At 42.4% G+C, this 11,295-nt stretch overlaps 1 pseudogene; it reads left to right on the forward strand.

Annotated features, from left to right (window-relative positions):
• Positions 1-3,325: 3,325 nt before the first annotated feature.
• LOC138421576 (heterogeneous nuclear ribonucleoprotein K pseudogene) lies at positions 3,326-6,206 on the forward strand (annotated as a pseudogene).
• Positions 6,207-11,295: the final 5,089 nt, after the last annotated feature.

Genomic DNA, 11,295 nt, shown 5'->3' on the forward strand with positions numbered 1-11,295 from the left:
GGGAAAGATTGAGGGCAGGAGGAGAAAGGGACAACAGAGGATGAGATGGTTGGATGGCATCACCGACTCAATGGACATGAGTTTGGGTAAACTCTGGGTGTTGGTGATGGACAGGGAGGCCTGGCATGCTGCAGTCCATGGGGTCACAAAGAGTCAGACACGACTGAGCAACTGAACTGAACTGAAGCCCTAATAGGCCCTTGTGGACTAACTAGGTTACCCTCCATCTTCTGTAAACCTGGGATTAAGAACAGACCACATGGGGGGACTCCCCTGGTGGTCCAGTGGTTGACTTCACTGTTCCAATGCAGGGGTATCAGGTTCAATAGCTGCTCAGGAATCTAAGGCCCCATATGCCACACAGCCAAAAAATTTAAAAAATGGTAATAGTAAAGAATAGACTATGTACCCCAAGGTTCATTGCAGCACTATTTACAATAGCTAGAACATGGAAGCAACCTAGATGTCCATCGACAGATGAAGGGATAAGGAAGTTGTGGTTCCATATACACAATGGGATATTCAGCTCAGTTCAGTTCAATCGCTCAGTCGTGTCCAACTCTTTGCGACCCCATGAATCACAGCACGTCAGGCCTCCCTGTCCATCATCATCTCCCGGAGTTCACCCAGATTCATGTCCACCGAGTCAGTGATGCCATCCAGCCATCTCATCCTCTGTCGTCCCCTTCTCCTCCTGCCCCCAATCCCTCCCAGCATCACAGTCTTTTCCAATGAGTCAACTCTTCGCATGAGGTGGCCAAAGTACTGGAGTTTCAGCTTTAGCATCATTCCTTCCAAAGAAATCCCAGGGTTGATCTCCTTCAGAATGGACTGGTTGGATCTCCTTGAAGTCCAAGGGACTCTCAAGAGTCTTCTCCAATTACTCAGCCATAAAAAGGGACACATTTGAGTCAGTTCTAATGAGGTGGATGAACCTAGAGCCTATAACACAGAGTGAAGTAAGTCAGAAAAAGAAAGCTAAATATCATATACTAACACATATATATGGAATCTAGAAAGATGGTACTGAAGAATTTATTTGCAGGGCAGCAATGGAAAAACAGACATAGAGAACAGATTTATGGACACGGGAAGAAGGACGGAGAGGGTGAGATGTATGGAGGGAGTAACATGGAAACTTAAATTACCATATGTAATATAGATAGCCAACGGGAATTTGCTGTATGTCTCAGGGAACTCAAACAGGGGCTCTGTATCAACCTAGAGGTGTGGGATGGGGAGGGAGATGAGAGGGAGGTTCAAAAGGGAGTGGGACATACGTACACCTATGACTGATTCATGTTGAGGTTTGACAGAAAACAACAAAATTCTATAAAGCAATTAACCTTCAATTAAAAAGTAAATAATTTTTTTTAACACTCACCAAAACAAAATAAAATCTTCTCACAAAACTTCAGACCAAAGAAAGAAAGAAAGAAATTGACTATGCGCGATCTGAAATAAGAGGAACAGGCAAATAAAGAAGATCAAGTGCACTGCAGGGTAGGCCATCTCAGGACACATGCTTAAATAACAAAATCCAGGGTTCAAAAGCTAGCCTGGCTCCCCCAGGTTCCCGAAGTTTCCCCTACTGTTCCCATTCTTTGGGACAGCAGGATTATTCCTGCTTCCGAACCTGTAGGAAAGAGGTCAACAAATCTGAACCAGAGAAAAATAGACTCTGTGAAGGCAGAATTTGGTAAAATATCTGCTTTCTTGGTTTTGCTTAGTTTAGGCAATAGAATTGTCTTGAAAAATAATCTTTCTTTTTCTGTTTATAATAGTAAAACATGTTCACTGCGGATATCTTTAATGATACAGAAAAATATATAAATATAATACAATATAAATATAAAAGAAAATAAATATCTACAATAACCACTCACTGTTAACTTTATGGTGCATATCACCAGATCTTTTTTCTATGTATCTTTGTGTATTTTGGATACCCTATTGGGATACAATTCAATAGCTTGGTTTTTTTTTCACTTCATAATATAGCATCAGCTGTAACGGCTACATGGAATTATATGTGAGCAGCAGAATGAAAAAATACACAAAGACGAAGGTGACAGTGGCTGCTTTGACTTCTAAGTATGTGAGGTTACATGATTTCTATCAGTAGAGAAAATTACACACTGTGCCATTCCATTTGGAGACTGGTTGGAGACCTAGAAAGTCAAATCTAATCATCCCAATCCTTCTGTGTTACTGAGGAGCGTAAACAGAGGAGACAAATATTTTGTGAATGCTTGGATCTACAAACAGAGGCTAAAGCCATGAAGGGGGAGAGAAGCAGAGTAATGAGACAGTCAATTCCTAAGCAGCGCGATAAGAAATCCGGGGTCCACAAGGAGGAGAAGGGGTCTGGGGCTCTCAAAGAGGAGATAGGGGTCTGGAATTCTCAAGGAGGAAGAAAAGACACTTTTTTTCTACATTTCTTAGTAAGGATTCAGTTCAGCTTAGCTGTATCCGACTCTTTGCAACCCTATGGACTGCAGCATGCCAGGCCTCCCTGTCCATCACCAACTCCTGGAGTTTACCCAAACTCATGTCCATTGAGTCAGTGATGCCATCCAATCATCTCATCCTCTGGCGTCCCCTTCTCCTCCCACCTTCAATCTTTCCCAGCATCAGTGTCTTTTCAAATAAGTCAGTTCTTCACATCATGTGGCCAAGGTACTGGAGTTTCAGCTTCAACATCAGTCCTTCCAGTGAACACCCAGGACTGATCGCCTTGCAGTCCAAGGGACTCTCAAGAGTCTTCTCCAACACCACAGTTCAAAAGCATCAATTCTTCGGTGCTCAGCTTGCTTTATAGTCCAACTCTCACATCCATACATGATTACTGGAAAAACCATAGCCTTGACTAGACAGACTTTGTTGGCAAAGTAATGTCTCTGCTTTTTAATATGCTGTCTAGGTTGGTCATAATTTCCTTCCAGGGAACAAGCATCTTTTAATTTCATGGCTGCAATCACCATCTGCAGTGATTTTGGAGCCCAAAAAATAAAGTCTGACACTGTTTCCACTGTTTGCCATGAAGTGATGGGACCAGATGCCATGATCTTCGTTTTCTGAATGTTGAGCTTTAAGCCAACTTTTTCACTCTCCTCTTTCACTTTCATCAAGAGGCTCTTTAGTTCTTTTTCACTTTCTGCCATAAGGGTGGTGTCATCTGCATATCTGAGGTTATTGATATTTCTCCCAGCAATCTTGATTCCAGCTTGTGCTTCATCCAGTCCTGCGTTTCTCATGATGTACTCTGCATAGAAATTAAATAAGCAGGGGGCCTACGCTTGTTCTCTGTCTAGCTGTGACTGGCTGAGGAGGCGCAGCGGCATAGGGACGGTACCCTTGCCGGGCTACTACAGCACTAGGGTGTCAGTTGGTCCCGCCCAGAACACTTCAGTTCTGCCCTGGAAGGATATATTTAATAACTGATTGGTGTGTCCCTTGAATACAAGAAAATGGAAACTGAACAGCCAGAGGAAACCTTTCCCAACACCAAAACCAATGGCAAATTTGTTAAACGCCCTGCTGAAGATATGGAAGAGGAACAAGCTTTTAAAAGATCTAGAAACACTGATGAGATGGTTGAATTACGCATTCTGCTTCAGAGCAAGAATGCTGGGGCAGTGATTGGAAAAGGAGGCAAGAATATTAAGGCTCTCCGTACAGACTACAATGCCAGTGTTTCAGTCCCAGACAGCAGTGGCCCCGAGCGCATATTGAGTATCAGTGCTGATATTGAAACGATTGGAGAAATTCTGAAGAAAATCATCCCTACCTTGGAAGAGGGCCTGCAGTTGCCATCACCCACTGCAACCAGCCAGCTCCCGCTCGAATCTGATGCTGTGGAATGCTTAAATTACCAACACTATAAGGAAGCGACTTTGACTGCGAGTTGAGACTGTTGATTCATCAGAGTCTGGCAGGAGGAATTATTGGAGTCAAAGGTACTAAAATCAAAGAACTTCGAGAGAACACTCAGACAACAATCAAGCTTTTCCAGGAATGTTGTCCTCAATCTACTGACAGAGTCGTTCTTATCGGAGGAAAACCTGATAGGGTTGTAGAGTGCATAAAGATCATCCTTGATCTTATATCAGAGTCTCCCATCAAAGGACGCACTCAGCCTTATGATCCCAATTTTTATGATGAAACCTATGATTATGGTGGTTTTACAATGATGTTTGATGACCGCCGTGGACGTCCTGTGGGATTTCCCATGCGGGGAAGAGGTGGTTTTGACAGAATGCCGCCTGGTCGGGGTGGGCGTCCCATACCTCCCTCCAGAAGAGATTATGATGATATGAGCCCTCGTCGAGGACCTCCTCCACCCCCTCCCGGACGAGGTGGCCGGGGAGGTAGTAGAGCTCGGAATCTTCCTCTTCCACCACCACCACCACCTAGAGGAGGAGATCTAATGGCCTATGACAGAAGAGGAAGACCTGGAGACCGTTATGATGGCATGGTCGGTTTCAGTGCTGATGAAACCTGGGATTCTGCAATAGATACATGGAGCCCATCAGAGTGGCAGATGGCTTATGAACCACAGGGTGGCTCTGGATATGATTATTCCTAAGCAGGGGGTCGTGGCTCATATGGTGATCTTGGTGGACCTATTATTACTACACAAGTAACTATTCCCAAAGATTTGGCTGGATCTATTATTGGCAAAGGTGGTCAGCGGATTAAACAAATCCGTCATGAGTCAGGAGCTTCGATCAAAACTGATGAGCCTTTAGAAGGATCCGAAGATCGGATCATTACCATTACAGGAACACAGGACCAGATACAGAATGCACAGTATTTGCTGCAGAGCAGTGTGAAGCAGTATGCAGATGTTGAAGGATTCTAATGCAAGATATTTTTTCTTTTTTATAGTGTGAAGCAGTATTCTGGAAAGTTTTTCTAAGACTAGTGAAGAACTGAAGGAGTCCTGCATCTTTTTTTTTTTTATCTGCTTCTGTTTAAAAAGCCAACATTCCTCTGCTTCATAGGTGTTCTGCATTTGAGGTGTAGTGAAATCTTTGCTGTTCACCAGATGTAATGTTTTAGTTCCTTACAAACAGGGTGGGGGTGGGGGAGGGTGTGCAAAAACTAACATTGAGATTTTGAAACAGCAGCAGAGAGTGAACTTTAATTTTTGTTCATTGTTGGTGGTTTGAAGAAGTCCCCCCATGTAATTATTGTGAACACTTTGCTTTGTGGTCACTAACATCTGGGGTGGTGGGACAGGGAGGAACAGTAACAGCAGTCCATGCGTCCCTGGCATCTATTCAGAGCAGTGTGCAGAATGTAACGCTCTTTTGTAAGAAACGTTTTATGATTTTTAAATAAATTTAGTGAACCGATTTTTGGTGGTCATTTTTTTTAAGATGGTCATTTTTCAAATGGCTGAATTCCCTCCAACCTACCCCCGAACGGAACACTAAGTTTAATTTTCAGTCCTCTGTTGGATATAAATAAATGGCATCTCTTCTTGGACTTAGGCAAAATATCTTGACAATACTCAGTTCTGGTGATTCTTAATGATTTGAAGTCCATTGCTTGGGAGGAAATTCCACCACACATCCATGCTTATAATAAGCTGGGGATTTTTGTTTGTTTTTGCAAATGCTTGCCCCTACTTTGCAACAATTTTCTGTTCGTGATTCTGAAGAACCAAGGTGGGGAGCAACACAACCGATGGAATAGTGATATAAGTTTATACCAGAAGCTTAATGACAAGTTTTATCAATCAGAATAATACTTGGTTATGGAAGTGACTGATGGTAAATAAATTCTGATTATTTTTTATTAGATGATTTCTCACATATAGACTTAAACTGTCAGCTTGGTAGTGTCTATTAGTTAAACTTTGTAAAATATATATATATATATATATACTTGTTTTTCCATTGTATGCAAATTGAAAGAAAAAGATGTACCATTTCTCTGTTGTATGTTGGATTATGTAGGAAATGTTTGTGAACAATTCAAAAAAAAAAGATGAAAAAAATTCCTGTGGATGTTTTGTGTAGTATCTCTTGGCATTTGTATTAATAGTTAAAAGTTCACTTCCAAATAAAACTCCCATAATGCTAGATTTGATGTGTGCCCAATTTTGAACAAGGGTTGATTGACACCTGTAAAATTTGTTAAAACGTTCCTCTTGTAAGGAAATACAATAATCTTAAATTATGAAAAAAAAAAAGAAATTAAATAAGCAGGGTGACAATATACAGCCTTGACATACTCCCTTCCCTATTTGGAACCACTCTGTTGTTCCATGTCCAGTTCTAACTATTGCTTCCTGAGCTGCATACAGATTTCTCAAGAGGCAGGTCAGGTGGTCTGGTATTCCCATCTCTTTCAGAATTTTCCACAGTTTCTTGTGATCCACTCAGTCAAAGGCTTTGGCATAGTCAACAAAGCAGAAATAGATGTTTTTCTGGAACTCTCCAGCTTTTCAATTATCCAGGGGAAGTTGGCAATTTGATCTCTGGTTCCTGGATTATATAACAACAATGTATCCTGCTTGAGGACAGTTTGTCCTTCCTGAAAACCTTCTGACTAATCCTGATATCTTACAATGTATATTATGGGAGTGGGTCTGGTAAGATCTTTCTACTGTTAAATTCTAGACCTGTTATTTTAAAATGTAAATTGTGGGAGTGGGGCTAGTAAGAGCTATGCAACCTTGAGACATTCTTTTGATTTATTGTAATAAGCAATTAAAAAGTATATAACTCCCTTGCTAACACCAGAAAGGGGGGCACTCTCTGCCCCACTTCTGATGTCTATGTCAGAAGCTTTCTCTGTCCCTTGTCATACTTTAATAAAACTCTGCTACACAAAAGCTCTTGAGTGATCAAGCCTGGTCCCTGGTCCTGAAACTAAATCTTCTTTTTCAGTAATACCATAGGGTCCCAGAGGAATGGGACTTTTCAGGAGTCTACAATGATGCTAAATATCAGTAACACCCACTCCAACCTTTAGTACAGGCTGCTGCTCATCCAGATGGCTCCCTAGAGTGGGCTGAGGATTAACCAAGAAAAGAGGACGCGTGATATATCTGGGCTGCCTTGCAGTCTGGGAGATGAAAACTGAGGTTGACAGAGCCAGAACTCAGCACTGAAAATGCCTGCAAGAACTTAGCCCCTGAAAACTCATCAAATCCTAGAGAGGATATTGAATTTTCCACAGGCTGTCAGATACAGAGCTTGAGCCAATTTCATTTCAATCTCAATAGATAGGGAAGCTCAGATGCCATGTAGTTATATTGATGTCTCATAATTTATTTACTGAGTTGGAGAACCATTGTTCATTTATTTAGGTTTTTTCACTCTTCCCAATGAAATGATAAACAATAGAGCAGAGACTGCTAGCCAGCCACCAAATCTTTGTCCTCTTCCTGAGCACAAACTAGAACTCTACTTCCCAGTCTCCTGTGCAATGACATGTGGCCGCTAAGACAGAGTTAGAGCCAGTAGAAAGGATATGTGGGCTCCCTGGTGGCTCAGGTGGTAAAGAATCCGCCTGCAATGCAGGTCGCCTCGGTTTGATTCCTAGGTCAGGCAGACCCCCTGGAGAAGGGATAGGCTACTCACTCCAATATTCTTGGGCTTCCCTGGTGATTAAGTAAAGAATCTGCCTGCAATGTGGGAGACCTGGGTTTGATCCCTGGGTTGGGAAGATCCCCTGGAGGAGGGCATGGCAACCCACTCCAGTACTCTTGCCTGGAGAATCCCCATGGACAGAGGAGCCTGGCAGGCGACAGTCCATTGAGTCACAGAGTTGGACACGACTGGCTGACTGAACACAGCACAGCACAGAAAGTATACGGAGGTGATTTGCCCTCTCTAGGCCAAGACTTTTTTATTTTTTAATGGTCATACCACATGTAGGATCTTAGCTCCTCAATCAGGACTTGAACCTGGGGCCCCTGCAGTGGAAGAGCAGAGTCTTAACCACTGTACCATCAGGAAAGTCCCCCAGCACTTTTAAACAGTGGCATGTTTCACTTCTTCCCTTTTACCTTCTGCCCACTAGATGCAAAATAATGACAAGGCTCTAGGGAGTGAGGGGGCCACAGATGGAAGGAGGTTGGAGCCCTGAATTATTTCATGGAAGAGAGCCCTCTGTTAGCCTGGAATCCTACTTCGAACTTTTTCATGAATAAGAAAGAGCCTTTCTACCTTTCGGGGGCTTATCTGGAACTGCACTATTAGTTTACCCTAACTCTACAAACATCTGGAGACATCAGTGCTTGTACACCTATCTGTATTACTTAGGACTATCACTGATTCATGACTGTCATGTTCAAGGTTTGGAACATTTTAAGGCATTTGATAAATGCCTTATCAAATGGCATTTATGATAGATGGTAAAGAATCCACCTGCAATGCGGGAGACCTGGATTTGATCCCTGGGTTGGGAGAAAGGCTACCCACTCCAGTATTCTGGCCTGGAGAATTCCAGGGATTATACAGTCAATGGGGTCGCAAAGAGTTGAACATGACTGAGTTACTTTCACTTTCAAGGCGTTTGATAAACTATGGCCAAACTAAACCCAGAATTGTGCCTCTGATAATTATTTGAGGTCATTCCAGTTCCTATAACTGTTTATAAGAATGCATAAAATGGTTTCAACTCATCCCTTTATAGAGAAGTAAAAAATATTTGTTGAGAATGACTGAACCCTCCCTCTGATTACTATATACATTGAACCACAAAGAGTGAGTTTTCCTATCAGCTGAACCCAGCTCTTCGTTAGAAATTTCTCAGTACCTTTAATCCATGGGGCACATCTTCATCTCATCTCCATCTCAGAGTTCTAATCCAGCCATCCTGTCTGACCCAGACCCCTGCTTCTGGCTTCAAAGCCTTTGTTAAACAGTCACAATTTTCGCTCGTTTGTGCAAAGTGAGTCTCCAAGTATTTTTAAGTGTTTCCATAGAAACTGCTTTCCAGAAAAAGGCCATTTAATGAAAGCTTAAAAGCAAAATCTATATGTTTCAATACTTAGAAATCTCACTGAATCACTTACAAAGAATATAAGATATGGCATATTCAAGCCTGTACTTAATTGTATACTGTATATATTATTTGACATAATAAGGACTATAAAAGTAACATCTAACTTCCTCAAGTTTTGTGATTTTTCTGTTTTATGCTTAAAATATTGAGAGTCAAAGGTTTATTTTTCAAGACCAATCCTTTGCAGGGTGACCTTCCAGAAATGGAGTTGCCCTTCTGCTTGGAACTGGTTCAGGCCCACCCCTTGAAGCAATATATTTCTGGTTAAGCAAAGATTTAGACTCCAGTTCCCCATCTCGCCAGGACGGAGCTGAAATGGCTAATCCTGCCACAAGCAGGCCCAACAGTCCCAAAGGCTTGGACCTCATTCCGTCTCACTACACATCAGAGAAAGAACCAGCGATCCCCTAGTGATGGAACTTAAAAGCCTCACAGCCCAAGGGCTCCTCTCTGGAGTCCAGTACCTGGTCCTGCCAGAGTCCCAGGCTCAACCAAGATGGCCAAAGTGGGCAGACACCCCTTCACTGCCACTGTCCCCATGGGCTCCCCCGTGAAGACTGCCCCAAGAGATTTACCATGTGCCGCTTGGCCATTTGCTTTTGTTTGCATCAAAAGTATTTAGGATATGGCTCTAATGTAATTAATGTCCTTATTTCCTCTCTCACCTACTCTCCAGTTTTGTCAATGTGGTGAATGACATTAATGGATGGTATAGAGATCAACCACCTTTGCATTTTCAAGATAAATTAAACTAGATCATGAAAGCTCCACCTACAGATATAAGTATATACACATTATATGTTGTTGGCTTTTTGTCTCTGACTGACTTTTCCAGCTTGGATCCCAAGATTAGACTAAGTTTATGAAGTCAATTGTTGAACATTTTCTCTTTTCTAGTCTCCTGAAGAGTTCAAGATTAGAATTACGATCCAAAAATATTTGATTGTGCTGTGCTGTGCTGTGCTCAGTTGCTCAGTTGAGTCCAATTCTGCGACCCCACGGACTGTAGCCCACCAGGCTCCTCTATACATGGAGATTCTCCAGGCAAGAATACTGGAGTGGGTTGCCATGCCCTCCTCCAGGGGATCTTCCCAACCCAGGGACCACCCCAGGTCTCCCACAATGCAGGTGAATTCTCAATATTTGCTGGATTTACCTATCCTAACCCCTGCATGGATCACAACCTTGTTACGGCGAAGGGGCTTGGGTAACTCAGTGAAGCTATGAGCCACACTGTGTTCAAGACACACAGATCACAGTGAAGAAATCTGACAAAACATGGTCCACTGGAGAAAGACATGGCAACCCACTCCAGTATTCTTGCCTGGAGAATCCCAGGGATAGTACGAAAAGGCAAAAAGATATAACATTGGTAGATGAGGCCCCCAGGCTGGAAGCTGTCCAGCATGCTACTAGGGAAGAGCAGAGGGCAATCAGTAATAGCTCTAGTAAGAACGAAGCAGCTGGACCAAAGCAGGGATTTCTTTCTCGATGCACAGCTGTGGATGTGTCTGGTAGTAAAAGTAAAGTTTGATGCTGTAAAGAACGTTGTATTTGAACCTGAAATATTATAGGTCCATGAATTAAGGTAATTGCATGTGGTCAAGCAGGAGATGTCAAGATTGACCATCGACATCTTAGGAATCAGTGAACTAAGATGGATGGGAATGTGTGAATTTAATTCAGATGACCATTATATCTACTACTCTGGGCAAGAATCCCTTAGAAGAAATGGAGTAACTCTCATAGTCAATGTAAGAGTCTTAAACGCAGTACTTGGATGCAATCTCAGAAACATCACAATGATCTCAGTTTATTTCCAAGGCAAACCATCCAGTATCACAGTAATCCAAGTCTATGCCCCAACCAGTAATGCCAAAGAAGCTGAAGTAGACTGGTTCTATGAAGATCTACAACACCTTCTAGAAATAACACCAAAAATGAGGTCCTTTTCGTCATAGGGGATTGGAATGCAAAAGGAGGAATTCAAGAGATACCTGGAATACCAGGCAAGTTTGGCCGTGGAGAACAAAATGAAGCAGAGCAAAGGCTAACAGCCTTTTGTCAAGAGAACATGCTGCTCATAGAAAACACCCTCTTCCAACAATACAAGAGACAACTCTACACATGGACATCAACAGGAGGTCAATACCAAAGTCAGACTGATTATGTTCCTTGGAGCCAAAGATGGAGAAGCTCTGTATAGTCAGTAAAAAGAAGACCTAGAGTTGACTGTGGCTCAGATCATGAGCTCCTTATTGCAAAATT

Source organism: Ovis canadensis, chromosome 16 (genome assembly GCF_042477335.2).
Source record: "Ovis canadensis isolate MfBH-ARS-UI-01 breed Bighorn chromosome 16, ARS-UI_OviCan_v2, whole genome shotgun sequence".
Classification (NCBI taxonomy): domain Eukaryota; kingdom Metazoa; phylum Chordata; class Mammalia; order Artiodactyla; family Bovidae; genus Ovis; species Ovis canadensis.